This window comes from Protopterus annectens, chromosome 14.part0, assembly GCF_019279795.1.
Source record: "Protopterus annectens isolate FY-2018-M chromosome 14.part0, PAN1.0, whole genome shotgun sequence".
Lineage (NCBI taxonomy): Eukaryota > Metazoa > Chordata > Ceratodontiformes > Protopteridae > Protopterus > Protopterus annectens.
The window spans coordinates 659,063,726-659,085,235 of record NC_056748.1 but is presented as its reverse complement, the minus strand read 5'-3'; the positions used below and the strand labels follow the sequence as shown (position 1 = coordinate 659,085,235).

The 21,510-nt window shown below is 41.4% G+C and overlaps 1 protein-coding gene across 1 annotated transcript in view; it reads left to right on the top strand.

Annotated features, from left to right (window-relative positions):
- The window catches only part of BICC1 (BicC family RNA binding protein 1), a 1,908,684-nt gene that overhangs the window by 8,745 nt on the left and 1,878,429 nt on the right, over window positions 1-21,510 (top strand). The gene's annotated exons all lie outside the window — the stretch shown is intronic.

Sequence of the window (21,510 nt, the reverse complement as noted above, 5' to 3'; positions counted from 1 at the left end):
ACTGCCTCTCTTGGCTAGAAGTCTTTCATTCTTATCTTCCCACAGTCTTTTGCGCTTCACCCCCACCCTCCCTCCATGCCTTTTACACTCTAACAAAATAGTTCTCTTATCCAATATAGACCTTTTTCCCCCCATTTTATTTATTTTTTGTGTGTGGTCACTTTATTCAAAAGCGTGGCACAATTTTAAAGAATGTGCTTTCATTTCATAAGTAACATTCTAGATTACTTATGAAGTTTTCAAAAACTGTGACTATTTAATCATCTCTTACAGATGTTTTCTGGACTTCCCATGGAAAAATCAGGTAATGTATTTTTATGATTTACTTTGATATAAAATATTGTCCTGCATATTAAATTGAACTTTATAAATGCACCCTGTTCTCTTACACTTGGCTATGAGCTGTTTGCAGCATCTTTTTTTTTTTTTTTTTTTTTTTTTTTTTTAGCTGTCATTTTTTTCCAGCAGTACTATTTCTCAAAATATACATTCCACAGTTGGCATGGTACTATTGACCTTTCTGTCCTTACTCAAACCTGAAGCACAACCACAACAATGGGGTGGTAATAATATTTATTCCCCCAGATTTTCCACCTTCGATATTTCTTGCTGTAATTTAAAGTTCCAGGTACTAGTTTTCTCTCTCCTTCAGTTTTGTGAAGTTAGTTAAACCATTCAGGTATGGTGTACCTTATTTCCAGTCATCACTGTACCTAAACTTATTACAGTAGCGAGTTGATTATCCAAACTAATTAGGACCATATTTCTTTTACTTTCATAGTGGTACAACCTCACTAATGTTCCTCACATATGTCTCTGATAGGCATTTTCCTCTCCAACACCCTGTAGAGGAGTACCATCCTTCTTGAGTTGTATAGTTCTCTACCACCTGTGCATAATCTTTCTATACTGATCCCCAATAGGAACAGCCTGTAAGTTTCATCATTGGCTCTGGGAATGTATATTAACATTCTTCAGTCTATAGTGTATTTTTACTCCACTGATCCCTTAGCGCAGTAAAATCACACTTGCATACCCACTCCCACAGCAAACCTGTAAAGGATTCCAATTCTTCCCTTTTCAGTTCTATTTTTTTAATATTTGACTGATTTCCTTGTATGTAACAAAACTGTATACAATTTGTTTTGCTTTGTCTGGGTAAAAGTCCATTTACCTTGTTATTGAACAAATAAAATGAAGCTGTTATGCTTGTTTTAGGAAGAATGTAGTGCTTTTAAAAACAGTTTGGTATCTGTAATGATTGTACTTTATGACTAAAGTTGAGAAGTTGTTAATGGGGAGGCGGGGGGCGTAACAGTATTATGCTGATTGTACTCGGACATGGTTTAGGAAACAGCTCTTAAAGTGTGTGTACAAGTTCATCTACATTTTTATTCTTGAAAAGACTACCCCCAATGTGAATTTGATTTCTTTCTAGGATCCAGGTGTTTCTGTGGGCTGCAGGAAGATATTTCATTTATTTTTTTTACAGATTTTGTGTAATACAAGTTATTTGGTACTGAATAAAAATTGTACAGGTTTTGTGTAATACAAGTTATTTGGTACTGAATAAAAATTGTACTGGTTATTTATTTCTATTTTATTTTTCACTGAAGCAATCTGTGAGCTGTGTCTGTGTTCAAGTTCCTTTGTGTCTGCGCACACACTGTTCATACAATCTCTCTATGCTGATTTTCTTTTGACAATAATGCTGTGCCAAAGATATGCTAGGGTTACCACCTGTCCCACTTTGTGAGGGGCAGTCCCTCTTTAGGCAGTTGTCTCCAGTGAAAAATCAAAAAATAGCAAATGTCCTGAGATTTCAGGACAAAAATATTTTTCCTAGGTTTTCTTTAATAGTTGCATAAGTTTTTATATATGAAACTTCTATATGTTATGTGAAGTAGCATAAGCAATTCAAATGTTACTAGAATAAGCTTTTATTTGTGCAAAAAAGTAAAGTTCTGTACTTTGCACTGGCTGTGTAGGTATGTTATTGTTCTGGAAAATCTGACATTTCTACAGAAAATGTCCCACTTTGGGCATTTGAAAAGGTGGCAACCCTAAGATATGCCTGTTAAGTTTTAGTATGTGGTCCTACACTCTAGACTTAAGACACTAGCAGCAAAACAACATACATAATTCGGTAGATTGAGTGAGATGTATATCTAATTTTAATTTTAGAGGTAACAGTTCTACTATTAAATCTGATTTAACTGGAGCAGTTAAGTACTTAAACTTGGCATAGTCTATATTCGTACTGTCTGGATATTTGAAGACCTTGTGCGGACCTGCGGTAATGGTGCTGCGGTAGCGTTGTCGCCTCACAGCAAGACGTTGTCCCGTTAGATTCTCAGCTAGAGCGTTTTCTGTGTGGAGGCATGTGTGAATGGGCGTGCCTTTGTTGAAGGTTGTGTCAGGGCTGGTAACTTGACACGTAAAAATCCACTACCAAACATTAGTGGACCGGAGTTCCGCTGTGGCGACCCCTAGCCGAAAAACACAACAACATAGAATGAAAAATTCTTAAGATGATGGTGACTGTACTGAACAGCTGTATAAAATGTTTTTTCTTGTTACTCCAGTTGTGCTGCTTATTGGCTTCAGTTTCTGTAAGCTTAAGTTACTGCTGCTTTACCTTTCTTGATGTAAATACTGCCAACCACAAGAGAAGTTTGAGATATCAGAGTAGTTATACTGATTTGACTCTTATCAGTTCTCCAAATGATTACTCCTTTCCTTTGTAATCCATCTTAAAGTACTTCATTGAAAAGCAATCACCTGAATTACTAAGTCTGTAACTATGGTGTGCTGCCTTTGAACATCTTACATAACGTAACCATTCTCACTGCTGCAGTCGCCTTGGACTGTTTTGGTTCTATACTGCCTAGGATTTAACAACCAGCCAGACTTTTTCATAAAGCTGAGGCAACCTCCCATACCTACGTTTTGACTGCTGATTGAGCCATTTGGAGGGTAGTCAGTGCAGACAACTTCAATACTTCTTTCTGCCTCAAGTGAAGGCAGCCATGAGGACTCCTGAGCAGCAATTGGCTACAGACTTAATTTCTGACCAGATAAATCCCTATAAGGGAACTATAGTCTACAAAAAAATTCCTTTTCTAAATATTTTTAATCCTCCTTTTTTTTTTCTGAAGAATCCCAGTAATACTACGTTTTGACTGCTATTGAGCTCTGATTTGAGGGTATCTGCAGAACCTTTAGGCATTTCTGCCTTCATGGGAAGGTCAGCATGAGACCTAGCAGAATTGCTAACAGCTCATTTTGAGATAAATCCCTATAAGGGAAATAGTTAAAATCCTTTTTAATATTTAATCTTTTTTTTTCTGAAGAATCCAGGGGGGGGGGGGGGGGGGGGGGGGGGTGGGGGGGGGGGGGGGGGGGGGGGGGGGGCGGGGGGGGGGGGGAGGGGGGGGGGGGGGGGGGGGGGGGGGGGGGGGGGGGGGGGGGGGGGGGGGGGGGGGGGGGGGGGGGGGGGGGGGGGGGGGGGGGGGGGGGGGGGGGGGGGGGGGGGGGGGGGGGGGGGGGGGGGGGGGGGGGGGGGGGGGGGGGGGGGGGGGGGGGAAAAAAAAAAAAAAAAAAAAAAAAAAAAAAAAAAAAAAAAAAAAAAAAAAAAAAAAAAAAAAAAAAAAAAAAAAAAAAAAAAAAAAAAAAAAAAAAAAAAAAAAAAAAAAAAAAAAAAAAAAAAAAAAAAAAAAAAAAAAAAAAAAAAAAAAAAAAAAAAAAAAAAAAAAAAAAAAAAAAAAAAAAAAAAAAAAAAAAAAAAAAAAAAAAAAAAAAAAAAAAAAAAAAAAAAAAAAAAAAAAAAAAAAAAAAAAAAAAAAAAAAAAAAAAAAAAAAAAAAAAAAAAAAAAAAAAAAAAAAAAAAAAAAAAAAAAAAAAAAAAAAAAACAAAAAAAAAAAAAAAAAAAAAAAAAAAAAAAAAAAAAAAAAAAAAAAAAAAAAAAAAAAAAAAAAAAGAAAACAAAAAGAAAAAAAAAAAAAAAAAAAAAAAAAAAAAAAAAAAAAAAAAAAAAATAAAAAAATAAAAAAAAAAAAATAAACAAAAGTTCTTCCCATCTGGAAAGTACAAGGTTAGCATAACTATTCACTACCGGTGTTCCCATCGCCACCCCTAATAATTGATGAAAGTACTAATTATCAAACATGAATACACTGTTCAATATAACATCCAAAATGTACATACTGTAGAAATTTTAGTCACTGAGAAAGTACTATGTTTAGTTAAAAATTCTCACATATTGGATACCTAAATCATTGGGTTTCACAGTGAAGAGTGATTTAACGTCTAATGTAACTATGAATAAATCAGTAGTAATATAATTCATGTTCGTATCTAACCATTTATATAAAGAACAAAGAAAATCATTTGTATCTTTTTATATAGCTATCTCTGTACTGCAATAAACCATGAAGTTTTTCTAAATACTTGGGAGGGGGTAGTAATCCATCTCCCACCAGAGACTATGGGTTTCATAGGTTGAGTTAACAAGCTCTTGTGTATTTTTGGAAGTCCATATAGAAACGGAACAACCGGATTAGCACTATATAAATAATTATACAAATCGGGTGTAATTGAACCTTCCATAAGTAGATGATAAAGAAAAGATTTCACGTGATAAATAATACCACTATGATCAGTCAAAGAAATCTTTTCAAACGTATCGGTTTGAAGCAACAATTTGTGCATCCATTCATTAGTCACGAACATTCATCAGTACAACTTTTCCACCTTTATTTGCAGGTTTTATGACTTCTTTCCTACTACAAAGTTCTAAAAATGCTTTCTTTTCTAAACAAGTTAAATTATAAAACTTACTCTTCTTATTAGTCTCAAAATATTTTGTATGTCTCATTTTCACACATTGGAGAGAGCTTTTGTAGTAGGTACGCCATTGGGAGTAAAGGTGCTTTTTTTTAGCTCACCATTAAAGTTGGACAGATCTGTTTTTAAAAGGTCAATTTCAAATCAATATTTGTTACTAAGAGCCTTAGCTCAATGTGTCATTTTAAATTTGCATCTACAGATGGTATAAAAAATGGTAGTCCTTTACTTAATACACTTGATTCAAATTCATTTAGAATAATATCAGATAAATTAAGAACATTGATTTTGTGAGCCGCTCAGTTCTTCGTTTTGCTTCTTGTAATTGGTCTCACCTGTATATTGGTTAGCTGTCCTGGTCCCATCTGTGTTCGCATGGTTGATGTATTCCGGCCTCTCTTCCTGCTTCTCCATCTCATTTGACTCCGCTCCCTCTGAGAAGCTGTTATTTGGATCGGTAGTTTCAGCTGGAAACTTGTTTTCCCCCCCAAAAAAAAAATTAGTATTATCGCTTTCTTTGTTGGCAAAAAACGCTAATGATGGCGTATTAAGAGCAGAACTGGCAGGCCCAGCAGAATTAATATCTACAGAACTGTGTTTACTGAACATTCATTGTAGCAGCAGAGAAGTCGTCGCTCCCACGTGTGCTGATTGGTGGATCCGATCAGCATTAGATACCATATCTGTAATGGTGCTCATCTTGGGTTGGCTAGACTAGCAGATTTCATGACGAGATTCACTTCTATTCTATTTGGAGAAATACGATCATTATTTCTCGGCCACTGGAAAACATTACCATGCTGAAAGTCCTGAATGTCTCTCATAAACTTCTTTTTCTTAACAGCAATTAGCTTTGTCTCAGAGTTCCAAACTTGGGAAGTCTTGTGATGTAGAAGTAAACATGGTAGAATGTAATCTGCTCCTCAAGCTGTTTACTGTAGCAGAGCTTTCTGATATTGGGCAGAAAGAATTCATTCATTAGTTTCATATAGTTTAGACAGTTGCAAGTTCATTTCCTGCCAGCTTTTTAACCATTCAGGACATTTTATTTTTATAAGTTGGCATCTTAACCACTCTAAACTCCAGGAACAATGCAAGTCTATATAAGGAAGGAGACCAAGTCTCTGCCACTGTAGCTTCTTATATTTTTGTACTAAGCCTTCTAGCTCTAATTCTTAAGTAATGAATGCTTATTTAGTACAGGTTCTGCTGTTACTTTATTGCCTCTAACAATAAGTAAATTAGTAAAAGGGTTAGTCCCCACATTCAAAAATTGCTGCAACGTACAAGTAAGCAAGTCAACTTGCATCTTATGTTCTTCAGCTGGAAAAATGAGAATGTATTGCCAAACAGTCCAAAAAAGAAATCCAAGCAAAACAGGTAGTATGCCAACTAAACGGATCAACAGTAATCAAAAATACCAAGGTCCAACTGTTTGACACAGTAAAATGGTTTAATGACATTTAAAAATGTCTACATTTTTAAATTTAGGGTTTAAAAAAAAATAACCATTTTTTTTTTAGATCACACTAGGGATATATCCCCTAGTTGATCAAAAAAAAAAAAATGGAGTATAAATGGATTAATTACTTCAGGGCAGATCGACTATCCTGGTTTAAACTTGAAAAATACTATTACGCCACTATTAAGAGAGACCGGTGGCTGAACTTTTGAAAGTTATGTATGTATACTTGAAAGTTTTTTATGCATGTACCTTTGACTTCCAGGTTATATGTTCTATATATATATATTCTTTTATATGTTTTTAGATATTTTTAAAATCATGTGATTCTAATTGTGAATTTGATAGGCTAGAATCAGTTATATATACTGAATGGTTTTCATTATTTGATGCAACACTGAGTCTTGTGACTTGAAAGCTTTGTGTGTTTTTTATTAAACCATTTTACTGTGACGAATGGTTGGACCTTGTTTTTTTTTCTTTGTATTGCTGTAACAGCAAGACCTACACCCAGACTGGTCCCACAGTGAAGAGGTACATAGCATCATAACTATGGTCTTCCTAGAGCTCATCTACTTTACTTTGACCGTAGTGCCACACTGTGCTGTTTTGTCATTGTAATGTTTTACTCATTTAAACAGTAACTTCCAAAAACAGGCTTTGACCTTGTTCATTGCCTCAAACTTTCCCTACTATGCAGTAAATTACTGCCACCAGACAGACCAGTATGGCATACTTCAGTTAAAAAAATACTCTAATGCTGTCTTGAATGAGCCAGCTGTAACCTAAAGCTTCTCTTAAGTCCATTTTGTGAGGCGGATACAAACCGTTAAAATTGCCAACCCAGTGATGTTACCTTTTTTGCTTGTAAATATTATGTGGGCTTTTGGAATTTGGAGGGCAAGTGTAATAAAATTTGAGACTTAAATATGCATTGAGACAATTGCAGAAAGACACTATAGTAAATAGCATTAGAAAAATGCTGATTGAGATAGTTGGTAATGCTACCGCTAATTTTTAGCTCAAGAATTCCTAGAATCCGCCCTGGCTGGTAAATGCTAAAAGAGAAATGAGCAAAGCAAATTGGAAACAAACTTACTGATGCACTATAGTATGCAGTCCTTAGGAAGCCAGTTTCAATCAAAAGATGGACAGAACAGTCTGTTCCAGAACTCTTTAAATAGATGCTTATCCTGAACTGGTTGGTGGCCTGAAGAAGGGAAATCTATAGGTTACTTCAAACCAGTCTCTCCGTTTCAAGTAGTCCATGGTACTTCGCTTCCTTGTCGGTCATTTGTAAAAGCAAATGGCTGATATTCTGAAAGGCTTGAGTTAATTCGTTAACTAATAAGCAGTAGTTAATTTTAGCTTTGCAGTTGTCTTCTATGTTCATCTTGCTGACCTTTACAGAAAAGAACAGTTTCTGTGAAGTTTCACAGCAGAGCTGCAGCAAAAGTGTAAAATGCAAAAAATTGTATTCTGTATAGTCCTTAATGTTATGCATATTTTTTCTGCATTTCTACAGAAACTTTTCACACTTTACTGCTTTTGTTGCATTAAAAAAATAGTTTCAGGTTTTTATATAGCCATGAATGATAAGGTACCTACAGGTGTCTTTTTACTGCATGTACGAAGTTTGTACTGTATTGTAGCTGATGGGGAATGGTCACATTTACTGGCCTCCTGGACATGTGGGCTACCACAACTGCTTGCTTTACCTACAGTATGCAGTGCTTTGTGTGTATGGCCCAGTAACCAGCTCCATTGTTGATGGCAAGTCCTCTGTGTCAGTACAACATTGGGTGTTTCCTTTCTACCCCATAATGGGTGAACTGTCATCAGCTACTTATCCTCACCTTTAATAGATGGCTGCAGCATTGCCCAATTCTCTTCATCTGTTTTGCAGTCAAGGCTTCATCAGTAGGAGTTGACTGAAGGTGCACCTGGAGGCATCACTTGGATGTAATGAGTTAAATTAATTTATTTTGCATTTTGTTTACTGGGAAAGTTCACTGCGCCATTAAGAACCCATTTTTAGTGGAGGCCGGGTGGGGGCTCCTCAGTTCATGAACATAAAGGATTAAAATACGATACAAGAGTTTATACAAAGGAAAAAATACTAAAAATTAGATTACTTATAGGTGCAAGATAATCTCTCTAGCCTCCGTAAAGAGCATCTGTTCCAGCCTTACATCTGTATATGTTTGTATGTGTTGATGTGTTGACACTCATTTGGTAAACCTATCCAACCACAACCCCTTTTTCCCACTTTTGCACATGGAGTCAGGATGTCACTTCAATAATGACGATTGCCTAGAGTCAAGGTTCACACCCCCAGGCGGCTAGCCCTGCCACAGTTCTTCCATACCACACTGCACACCTATAGCCAGTTTAGTATGCAATCCAACTACTCTCTTGGATTGAGGGAGAACATGCAGACTTCACACCCATCTCATAGTATAAACATGCTGAAGACTGTGTGGGTGTCTGTCCGCATGTGCATGTTTTTTCCCTGTTGGGTGGTCTGTGGTAGCTGAAATATCTGCTACTATCCATTCTCAGTCTCTGGTCTGCTTATTCAGTATAAACCTCATGGAGTGGAGGTCCACCATCCCTCTCTAATGAATGGAGTGGCTTAGTTTGAATGTGTATGAGAAAGTAGGGAGATGAAGCTTCTTGGTTGTGTGCCATTTGTGCTACTTTTTCTGCTTGATTCTCACATTCCAATGTGCTGGACTGTAGCTATCTAGCTGAGCTTGTATTGAGCCCTGTAAGGAGCCCAGTCATTTCTATATGGTGATTTGCCTCTGTTAATGCACCCATTTAAGCATTCAAATAAATATCTTGGCCTACAGGTGCAGTGCTCACCAGAGGCCCCTTCATTGGGTGTGCCCACCTCAGCATGATTACCCCCAAAGAGGCAAGGAAGCATTCTCTTGAGTCTCTTCCCCTTTGTAGGCTCCACTAGTTTGGGCACTGAAATTTCATTATTGCCTTTTCTGTGTGTGGTGGGTTTTTTAAACCATTCGATTCCTTATAGGCTGTACAGTTTTACTTCATAACTCTGATTTTCATTCATGTACACAGTGAATCACGCTGTTTTAGAATGGTATGGAATCTCCTTGGGTAGCAGTCCACAAATGAAGCCATTTTATACAGGGATCATGGAAATGTTACCCTGCAAATAATTCTGCACTCCACTTCTTTCCTTATGCTTATTCAGAGATGGTGATAGTGTAGGAGGCTTGCACAGAAAAGCACTTGGGGAAGTCTTCAAGGAACTGCAGCTAGTCTTTTAAAGTCCAGCTGCATATGTAAAGAAATGTTTGGCAGTGGTAGGGCCTTGGAAGAGCAACTGTGTAGTTTGAGTCTTGAGTATTACTGCCACTCTGTAGGAATTAGTGCCGTTGCTCCTTACCTTTAGTATGTGACAATGTTCTAAGCTTAAGACTTGAGGCTTCTGCTTAATTGATGTTGGTTTTCTGGTTTGATTCATTACTGGGTTGCCTTTTCTTCTGAATCTGTATGACTTGCTCTTTGTATATTTTCCCTGGGTGGAGCTGTTTCTTCTGTATTCAAGAGAAATTGATGGAATTGGTAATTTGTGTCCATAAATATGTTTCCATTAAGTGTGCACATGTTCTGTGGTAGTGCCAATATCCCATTAGGGATTAGTTCACTGCTTTTGTACACATGAGGTGCTTGGATAGGTTTAGACTCTCTTAGGTTCATAGGTTGGTTCTAGGCTATCTGCCCTAGGGCCTATGCAAGCCTAGCCATATAAATTCCCTGGATATTTCTTCCCACAATATTTACTTCTCCAGGCCCCTGTCTAGCAGGGCGACTGACATGATCCCCGGGGTGAATTTCCTATCTCCCATCCAATCATCAAGGTTCCCTTTGAAGAGGGCCAAAGAGGCGCTCTGCTTGATATGTATAGGCAGTCTTTTCCAGAGTATGGGGAGTCTCTGGGTCAGGAACCTATCCCTCCAGCATGTTTTGTTCATTGTGATGACAAGGTTTAGATCCCTGGAGCGTGTGGCTCTGTGGGATTGGGATTTCTTTAAGTGGAGCCTGTCCAACAGCTCAAGGTTTGACATGGCCTTGTATGTTAAGCAGTGATCGCCTAGGAGAAGACTATATGCCACAGAGTATAGCTGGATTTTTTTTTTTTTTTTTTTTTTTTTTTTTTAAGACTGTCAGTATATGGCATCAGCTTTAGGCCTGTGATTCTTTTAGTGTGGTATTTCTGTGGCCTTTCAAGCTATTGCAGATGTCTTGTGAGGTACATACCAAACTGGGCATTATACTCTATAATGGGTCTAATGAGGGATGAGTACAGTGGGACAATGACCTCCTTTTTTCTGGAAGAAAAGCCCTTCGTGATGAGGTGTGCCACATAGAAGGATTTCCTGACTGTTGTGGCAATGTGGTTATTGAAAGTGAGACCACTGTCCTCCTGTGTCCCTAAGTCTATCACACTTTCGATGTTTAGTGTCCTGCCACCTATGTGGTAATTCATGGGTACATGTTTTTTTCCAAAGGGGATAACTAAACATTTCTTGGCATTAAGCTTGAGCCCATGGCTCTGGCACCAGGCATCTCTTTGTTTCTGTAAGGTCCTTTTGTAGAATATCCACATAATTTGGGGATTCAATAATGGCTCCCAGTTTGCAGTCATCTGCAAACTTTGTTAGCCAGAGCCCCTTAGTGTTGGCCTATGCTTCAGAGAAGTAGATGCCAAACAAGAGTGGTCCCAGGACTGAACCCTGAGGTACTCCACTTGTCACTTGTCTGGAGCTGGATTTGGAGTCGGCTACTTTTACTGTCTGGGTTCTGGCTACTTTTACTGTCTGGGTTCTGTCAGTAGGTCAGTTAGCAACCCATCGAGTGACGTAGGGATTTATGCCCAGCTTAGTAAGTTTATCTATGATTCCAGAGTGGGAGATGGTGTCAAAGGCCTTGGCGAGGTCCAGATAGGCTGTGTGCCTTACCCTCGTCCACAGCTCTGGGACTGATTCAAAGAAGTCAATCAGATTCAGGAGACAAGATTGGCCCTTCACAAACCCAAACTGGGTGGGGTCTAGTGTTTGAAGGTCGCCAATGTCTTTGTTTATAAGTTCCATGATAATGCGTTCCATGCCCTTGCAAATCAGGCTTGTCAGACTGATGGGATGGTAGTTCCCAGGATCCAAGGTGGATCCTCCCTTGTGGAGTGGGATAACTGTAGCTGTGTGCCACTCAGTGGGCACTAAGCCTGAGGTGAGGCTATGATTAAACATCACACTTGGGTGAGGTGCCAGTTCACTTTGTAGTTCATGTAGTACACAGCCTGGGATGTCATCTGGTCCCATGGATGCTGTATTCTTAGCTTTGGAGAGTGCGGTTTCTACCTGTGAAGCTGTGATTATCGGAATTTGGCAGTCTTTTGGTATTGAGATGGGCCCTTTATGGGGTGAAGTTGGCACTAAATCGATCTGCCAGGATATTGGCAATATCCTTGACCAGTATATTTAATGTTATTCTGTTGTAACTCAGAGCAGATCTGAGCATTGCCATTTAGATTCTTGACATAACTATAGAATGCCTTGTGGTTGTCTTTGGAATCTTTGGCAATTTTATTTTCATAACTAGCTTAAGGATTTTATGAGGGATCTCAGCTTCTTACTGAGGCTGGTGAGGGAGTTTTTTGCATCCTGGGATTTTCCTCTTTTTTGCAACAGTTTCTTCCTTCTGTTGTATAGTTTGTTTATAGCAGGGGACCACCAGATTGGCTTCCATTTTTTGGAGAAGAGCATCTTGGTTCTATTTGGGATGGCATGATTCATGCACGAGTGGATGTGCTCGTACAGTGCCTTAGTGTAGGATTCTGCAGTCAAACTTCCAGATCCTGTCTGCGTGGGTGTTGTGAAGTTTGTCACTTCTGACTTCAGTAGCTTGAAGTTGGCTTTGGAGAAGTTTTTTAAGGAGGTTTCCTTTACTGGGGGGGTGGGGGTGGGATGTGGATGTCAAGGGTGATTTGCTTATGGTCAGACCTGACCAATGAGGGGGTGACCACTGGTGTGGAGCATCTATCTCCCACGTTGGTAATGACCAGGTCTAGGATATTGGAGCCCCTGGTGGGACAATGGATTAGTTGATCCAGGGCGTTGGAATTTATGAATTCCAAGAACCGTTGGGAAAAGGAGTTGGTACCAGAGTAGTTTTCCCAATTAATGGCAGGGTAGTTGAAATCGCCCAGTATTAGGGTGTTTGGTTGTATCTTAATATTTTCCAGTATGTTTAGAAAGGTGTAGTGAGAATCTTGGGGCATGGATGGGGATCTGTAGCAAGCTACAATTTGGATTGCAGTCTTACCTAGTGTTAGTTGCACCTGGAGAATTTCCGATGCATTGTGTGTTGGGCAACTAGCCTGGAGGTGTGAATATCCTTGGTGAATATGGACACTCCTCCACCTTTAGTGTTTCTTTCCTGGTTTTGTGGCAGAAAAGTGTGGTAAGAATTGTAGCCTGGTATTGCAGGGGTGCTCTCTGGAACCTTGAACCAGGTCTCAGTTACTGCACAGATATCTATGTTCTCCATTTTTAGGAGTGCCGAGAGAGAGAGTGCATTTTGAGGTTTAGACTTCTAGCATTGAGTAGCATTACCTTCAGATTTTGCCTGCTTCTATTTGTTACAGTGGTGGTTTTATCCTTTGAACCTTGCCTAAAAAAGGCACTATAGGGGTGGCAACTGCTTTAGTCAGTAACCTGAATCCCAGGGGTGATGGGTGCAGACCATCTCTGGCAAAGCATCATGGTTTGTCTATCATGTCTTCCCAGGCAGACAAATACTGGATCCCCTTTGAATGACACCAGAAGCTTAGCCAATTGTTGAAGTCAATCATTTTGTCCTTTTATACTGTGGTATCATTCTTGGCAAAGGCAGGCTGCTACTCAGGGCTAGGGTCATACCTGCCTGGGTCACATGATCCCAATAGCTCTTCCATATCTCTTTTCATGTAGTCCAGGGAGGTACATCTCAAGTCATTCACTCCAGCATGGACAATGTCATATTTGTACTTGTTGTGGAGTGACTTGAGTGCATGCGTTAATGTGGCGGATCCTGGCACCCGACGGGCAGCTGACTGTAATTTTCTCCTTGTTCAGTCTGGTGAGTGGGACATCAGTGTGCCTGACTATAGTCACTGAAGTGTTTGGTACATTGTCTTGCCTTAGGGGCTGTTGTTGGGTGGCACACAGGTGTTGTGAGCTATGTGTCACTTTGGTTGTGACTGGTGTTTGCGTTTCGGCTTCGGAGGTCCTTGTTGCTTGGGTTGGTTAATGTTGAGGGCCTCCACATATGTGGGTTTAGTGTTGCTATGTGTGGGTGTTGATGGTGTGGGTTTTGAAGGGATATGAGTTGCTTGAGGTGTGATGCAGGTGTTTACTTCTCCTCTTGACTGTCTAGCGCAATCTTGGCTGGAGAGAGCTTTGCTTCCAGTTTGGCTATGTAAGTGCATCTCTCACAGGTTGTAGTGTTGAGTGGTAGGAGGAGAGGATTGTCTGTGTACATGAGGCAGTTGCCGCATTGCCCTAGTATGCCCGGATTCACCAGGTGGACAGGAGAAATCACCGGAAGCTGACCCCTTGGTCATGCATGTTTAGGTGCTTTTATGTAACGTTTAAGAGCTGTTTTCCCTTACCTTTGCAAGGTACTTTGCAATTATAGGCCGTTTAGTGCCTATGATTAATTTCTCCTTTATTGATAAGGAGAGCTGAGTGCTTGTATCTATTTCAGGCTTCCTAGTGCTTTCCAGCAGGTTCTAGAGCAAGTGCTAGTCACAGGGGTTCAGATTTTAGTGCTACTACTGAGAAACCAGCTAGTTTTAAGGGAAAATTTGAAGAGCAGACTTTCTGGCACCTGAAATAATTTAACTGTAGCCTCGCAGTGCTGCGCGATGTGAAAAATATGCAAACACACGCGTTTTTAAGCCAGAAAGTTGAAAGGGATAGAAATCAGCCCAAAAGGCTAATAAAATTACAATTTCAGAGCTGGAAACAACTCCTCTAGCGTTAGATAGGCAGTACAATGCTCACCAGTCCCCACTGGTAGGACTTCCCTCTACCAATGCAAGGTCTGGATAGCTCTGAGCACAGAAAATAAAGTCCTGAGACAAGCAAAGCTTGGGATATGTACTGGCTAGAAAAGGTGGGAAACGAGCAAACAAGATAGTAATTTTTTTTTTTTTTTTTTTTGAAACTGGCTAAACAATGCAATAATACAGTAAATAAATACAGAAAAGGCTAACACACTTGAGTGTGTAGTCCTAGATAGTAAATGCAATTAAAACTCTACAAAATTAGCAATTTAAAACTTTTTTAAATGAAGCAAGGCAAGTGCACAACTGAAAAACGATTTTAAGAGGAAGTAGGAAGTAACACAGAAGAGTAAGTAGCTAGTCTACATATACAGAGAAGTCTATATATATATATATATATATATATATATATATATATATATATATATATATATATATATATATAAATTATACATACATTTTTTTTTTTTTTTTTTTTTTGAAGGGGAAAAGGGAGAAACAGAGAGCCTTATCAAATGTTCCCTCTATTAGGTAGAATGAGCTAATGACACTAGACTGGGAGGAGTGTCCCAGATCAGATTTACAGTAGGGGTGGGCCACTGCAAAGCCACCAAGTATAACAGCGAGACTAAAACGTATACTGGAAAATGTAAGCTGCGGTGGTACAGCGGTAGTGTTGTTTCCTTACAGCAAGAGTTTCTCCTGTTCAATTCTCTGCTGGAGTGCCTTCTGTGTGGAGTCTGAATGTCCTCCCTACGGTAGAGTGGCCTCCGAAAGACATGTGTGAATGGGCGTGCCTTCGCTGAAGGTTTGGCGTTGGGCTGGCAACTTGGCACCATAAAAATCTACTGCCAATCATTAGTGGACCGAAGTTCCGCTGTGGTGACTGCTAACTGGGAAAAGCCGAAAAGACAAAACAACATATACTGGAAAATGTATGAATGAAAAATTGGTAGGGGTAAAATGACACTCTCTCTTTTTAATAGAAGTTTTGAAGTGCATATTAGAAAAGTGTGGTTGTGTGTGTGTGTGGTTGTGTGTGTGTGTGGTTGTGTGTGTGTGTGTGTGTGTGTGTGTGTGTGTGTGTGTGTGTGTGTGTGTGTGTGTGTGTGTGTGTGTGTTGTGTGTGTGTGTGTGTGTGTGTGTGTGTGTGTGTGTATCTAAATTAGTTCTTCATTTTGGTTCGTATAGACAGCATTGTGATTAGAGCATGGTACTTACCCAGGCCTGCCTATTTAAAGTGAGTATGTTAATGGAATTGACAAGAAAAAGGTGAGCACTGGAAAGATTTTAAAATTTAAATTTCATATCCTAAACTCTTGAATGTATTGTCTAGAAATATCTATTTACTGATGCCTTGGAATCCAAATGTTTTCTGTATGTGAAATGATTACTTTTGAACTGTTTTTATGTCTGGAAGCAAGTTGTGTAGATGTACTGAAGAAGTGTTGTCTGAAATTGAAATTAATAAACAAGGTAGATACCCAAGTAAAACCGTGTCTGTCTCCTGCAGTATTCTGAAAGGGTTTTTGCAGCTATTGATCTGCTTTAATCTTTCCATTCCTCACTGATGGGTTCTGTTCTGAGCCTTTGGAACAGAGTCTGCCTTTTTACCAAGCTAGCGCCAGCCAAAGAACTCTCAAGCTAAGTCTCTTCCCAGAATGCCTTTCTCCCTGTTACCTCCAATCTCGTTTGCTGTGTAGCCGTAAAGCTGCGTTTCAGCCATGCTCTCAGCTAAGTGGAACTTCATTTGAAATTTGTTTGAAAAACTTTTGATATCTTAATTTTTTTATTGAGTGAATAGTATTTCTAGTTTTTCCCCTCTACTCTGCCTGTTGTTACCATTGGTGAACTTTCAAGTACATTGTTGGTACAGCCTTTCCTCCCTTACCCTTGAGGTATTCCTTCAATACTACAGCTGGTATTTTTTTCTTTCCTGTCTAGCTTGTTAGGATTGTTAATATTTTCTGTCGTGCATATCACTGTAGTGGTACAATTGTGACTTTTCTGAACAGTGTTTGACTTGCTTGTTCTGACTAGTTATACTGTTGGCCTGTGGTGTCTCTCTATCAAGATGTCTGATAAGAAAGGTACTTCAGGTTTTAAGCGTTGTGCTTCGTGTAATGGCAAGTTAATGGTGATTCTCACGATGATTGTGTATACGGTTTGAGGGTGCCCCACCTTTCGGTGCAACCTCCTTGTGACATTTGTCAGTTTGTCAACGCATTCTTCCTGTGTGCAAAGTACTGAAAGGGTTACTTGTCTCCCTTTTCAGAGGCCATTTCTGCGATGGAGGTCTCAACTCCTTCTAAAGACAAAAAGAGGTCCCACTGGGTTCCCTCCTCACTATCCAGTGATCAGGGTAAGCCTGTGAAATCAAAGGTCCCAAAGTTGTCTTCGGGGTATAAATCTGTCTCTACGGCTCAGTCTTCCTCTGCTCCGAGCATTTTGATACCTTCGATACTGGTGCCAGTTTCGGGCAACAGTCCTGCCTCTGGCACCAATTATAGACACCACCACACACCACCACACATATTTTGACTTCGGCACCTGTGGCCACATCGGCTTAGGGCACACCTTTGATACCTTCGTCAGTTACGATTTTGGCTCAGAGTGCCACTTCGGCATCTAACATTTTAAAGACAAAACTGGATTTGACCCCATTACTCCCAGTCTCAAAACTTGAGACTTCGGTGCTGGCTGACCTTGCACTATGGACCCGATACTCCCCTTCTGTAGATATTTCTGGGCCAGGTGTATAGCCCGTTCATTGAACGTCCTGACTCGCCATCCAGAGTATCCACTAGATCCACCAGGAGTCTGTTGGAACATGTGGTGGTGCATCTTGTGGACCAGCTGTTGGTAACCAGGGGATGCCCACACTTTTTATGCAAGACCCATCTGCCTACAGGACTTGGGTTAATTTCTCCACAGACTCCGTCTTGCACTCCTACTTAGACCATTTCAGTTCCAAAGCCTTCTACTCCGACATCCTTGTTGGAACCCATTACCTCAGCGCCTATAGTGCACCTCACTCTAGCTCCGGGTTTGTCTCCTTTTGGTTCCTGCGGAACAGTCCTTCCTCAATCTGGGGATTGGGGGGCGGGCACTTTGGCTCAGGGTACAGTACTGTGTTACTCCTCTTTTCCATCCTCTGTGCCAATAGCCACGTCTGCACCGATCCTGCTTGAGGCTGCATCTGTGGGGGTGGGTTCATTGGAGTGGGGTATGACCCCCGGTCCTGAGGTTGTCTCTTTCTCTGTTCCGGGCTCCAATCCTTCTTCAGGCAGACATGCTTTCCACGTGATGGAGATGGCTCTTGCTTCTGGAAGCACTCCTTTGATGTCGGAACTCCAGTTTTCATCACCTGAGCTAAAGCTGCCACAGACCACTCTCCAGGGCCACTGGGCAGAGTAACCACAAGACAACTCTGTTCAGGGTACCTGCTCTTCTGAGTCCCCCACTGAGGAGCCCCTCAGAAGAAAACATGCAAGAGGATGCATATGGACACCCCCCCCCCCCCCAGAGTCCTTAATGGAAGACATGGATTATGATGATGGTGAAGGGTCCCCTCTGTCTCCTTCAGAGACATCCTGGAAATGCTAAAACAGAGAGGTGACTGGAAGCCCTCCAACCCTTTGTTTGAGGAGTCTGTGTTCCTACAGGCTTTTTGCTCCCGGCCTTCTACCTCTTGGGTGACCCCGCCCGCCAAGTTAGTCCAGTTCCTCAGGGAGTGCACTTGGAAGTACCCTGATTTCATTGAGGCGATCCCTCAGAGACCTGACAAAATCCTTTCCTCTCCCAAGGAGAGCCCGCTTTGGTCCAAAGGTTTACCAGTTGATGCTATGGTTGTGGCAGTGACCCCATAAAAGGACTTGGCTGAGGAAAGTCCTGCGGTCAACCTGGCCAACAGGGAGTCCTGGGCAGTGGACAGACTAAGTGAATGTCTGCATCAGGGACCTTAACCTTAGCTATATGGTCCCTGAACTATTTGGCACATTTTAAGAGGCTCCAGAGAGAATTATCTCTGAAATCTCTGGGACACTCGCACGACAGTTGTCTGACAAGGTCAGGGACAAAGTTATCTCACAGCTTGCAACCCTGGAGTCTATATACAACTCGTCCATGAGGTTGCTTTCACATGCAACCAAAGGGGTGGCCAGAGCAGCGGGTTCGGTGGTATAAAATTGAAGTACACGCTAGCCAAGTGGGAGCAAGATGGAAAGACCCTGTATGCTGTAGGCCTATGGCTTTCCAATCCTCAACATACCCTCTCTAGGAATCGGGGGAGTGGGAAAATGTGGCACAAAAAATCTCAGGGTTCTTTCTGTGCCGAATGTGGTGATACCCCCAGGGGGTAACAATTCCGGAAGACACCCCCTACAGAGGCGGAGGGGGGGTCCTTGTAACCAAGGCTCCAGGGATTCCTTCTCTGTACAGCCTTACTGGTGCTCCTGAGGAGCAGCCCAATTGCTTACCTCTGGAAGCAGTCAGGTGTCGTCTCTCTCTGCACCAAGCTGCCTGGCAATCTAGTACCAGTGATTGTTTGGTGCAGAGTATCATCACCAGAGGTTACACCATTCCCATTTTCTTGTCACCCAGATCTTCCGAGAAAGCTTCCTGACATTCCACCCAGTCAAAGGGAAGCAGCAGCTTCAGAGATAATAAAGCTGTCTCAAAAAATAGTCATCCAACCAGTCCCACCAGACCAATGCAGATCCAGATTTTACTCGAGATTCTTTTGCTGCCATAAAGATTGGGACTGTAGACTCATTTTGTATCTCAGCAGCTTAAACAAGTCTGTCACCCAAACAAAAAGGGATGGTCACTATTCAGTCCATTTTCCCCTTTTTGAGAGAGATTGGATGTGCTCGATAGATCTCCAGGATGCATATTACCACATCAAGATGGACAAATGCTCCAGGAGTCTGCTTTGCTTCTGGCTAGGGGTGGTCATTATCAGTTTTGTGCCCTGCCGTTCAGTCTCTCTACAGCCCCCAGTTGGGAATAATGATACATTAGGAGAAATCAAACCTAGTCCTACACAACAAATATAATTCATTGGAGCAGTGTTCAATACCCAGTCCTGTCTGGTATCGCTCCCAAATCACAGACTCTAGCATTTGAGGCTCCAGCTCTGAGTGATACTCTGTCACACAAGTTTCAGCAAGGGAAGTTCAGGCCCTGGGTTCTATGGTAGCTTCGATTCCAATAGTGCCTCTAACGAAGCTACATATGCAGATCCTGCAATGGCTCCTTTGTCAATGGTTCACAAACTGTCACCCCCCTCTGTTACCATATTCGAATAACAGACTCCTGCCAACAGGACCTCCCTTTGGTGGATGAGGCTAGACACAGAACTTTGGAGTCACCCATTTCAATCCCCTCAGCCATCGTGACCATGGGCGTTTCCCTGATCAGGTGGTGGTGGGGGGCCTTTCCAGGGGAAGACTGTCCAAGGCACATGGTCTACCTTGGAGGCCCACCTGCATATCAATGTTCTGGAACTGAGAGCAGTACTGCTAGCATTGCAGGCCTTTCATTTGGCTCTCCCTTCCTGGACAATTGCAAGTAAAGTCAGACAGTCAGTGGTTTGGTATATCAACAAGTAAGAAGGAACCAAGTGCTACCCCCTGTGTCGAAGCCATGAGAATTTGGCAGTGGGCGATAGCTTCCAACCTCTTTCTGATGGCAGTGCATATCCTGGGGAACTCCAGTGTAATTCCGGACAAACTGAGCAGATGCATCCTACTTCCTCACGAGTGGTCCCTCAACCCCGAGGTGGTGACAGAAATCTTCAGCCACTGGGGCCAGCCTTGCTGTGATCTTTTTGCCTCCCTTCAAACAACAAGTGCAGCAGCTATTTTTCCCATCTTCCCCAGAGGGGGGAGTCCCCGAGGGATGCTGTAATCCCATGATTGGCCCTCGGGACTTCTTTACACCTATCTTTCTGTTCCCTGATTCCACAATTTCTAAAGAAAGCTCATAGCTCCATTCTGGCCTTGACAAGTTTGGTTCCCCTTCCTTGAGCCTCACCTAGTATACCTGTCATGGATTCTGGACCCTCCTTTCAGATCTGATTACTCACCTCCAAGGGTTGAGCCACCCAAATCTGTACAGTCTCAAGCTGACAGCTTGGTTTCTCCACTTCCATTAGTTGCCAGGCAAGCTAATGTCTCTCCTTGCCTGTTCGAGGCATTATTCTGGCCTCTCATAAACCATCCACCAGAAAACTATATCCGGATAAATGGAAAATGTTCTCCATCTGGTCTAAGGATGACCCTTATTCGGCTCCAGTAACTGTGGTACTTAAATGCTTGATTACGTTTTTTGATAATGGAGCCTCTGCCTCTACTGTACGAGTACACCTAGTGGCAATTTCTAATTTCCGCAGTGGTATCCATGGCACCCCTCTTATCTCTGTCTGTCTATGCAAGGCCTTTCTCATATAGGGTCACCTGTCAGCCTTTGGAACAATGGAACCTCACTTTAGTCCTTCAGTCTTTGACTCCAAAACCTATTGACCTGCTGCGAAGTGTGACCTAAAGTTTTTGTCTTGGAAATGTTTGTTCGTGGTAGCCATCATGTCTGGCAAAAGTGTCTTGGAGCTGCAGGCATTGTGTATCAAGAGGCCCTATCTGGTATTAAAGACAGAGTATTACTTCGGACAAATCCATCCTTCCTTCCCAAAGTTGTTTCCGACTTCTCTATTAACCAGACCATTGATCTACCAGTAGTGTTTCTGAAATTTTCCAATGGAGGAGAGTACTGCCTTCACTCTTTGGATGTACATAGGTTTAGTCCTATCTAGGTAGAATCTCCACTGCCTATCTGAAAGTCTGATCAGCTTTTCATCTCTTTTTCTGGGCCCAGAATGGGGGATGCTGTTTCCAACGTTACATTATCGAAATGGCTAAGGGACTGCATATGTTTTCTCTATTCCCTCCATAACGAACCTATGCCAAAGGTTAAAGCTCACTCCACTAGATCTATGGCAACATCTGTAGCTTTCCATTCCAGTGCTTCCATGGATGACATCTGTGCGACAGCTACTTGGGCTAAGCCTTATACTTTTATCAGTCATTACAAATTGGACTTTGTCTCCAGAGGGAGAGCAGCCTT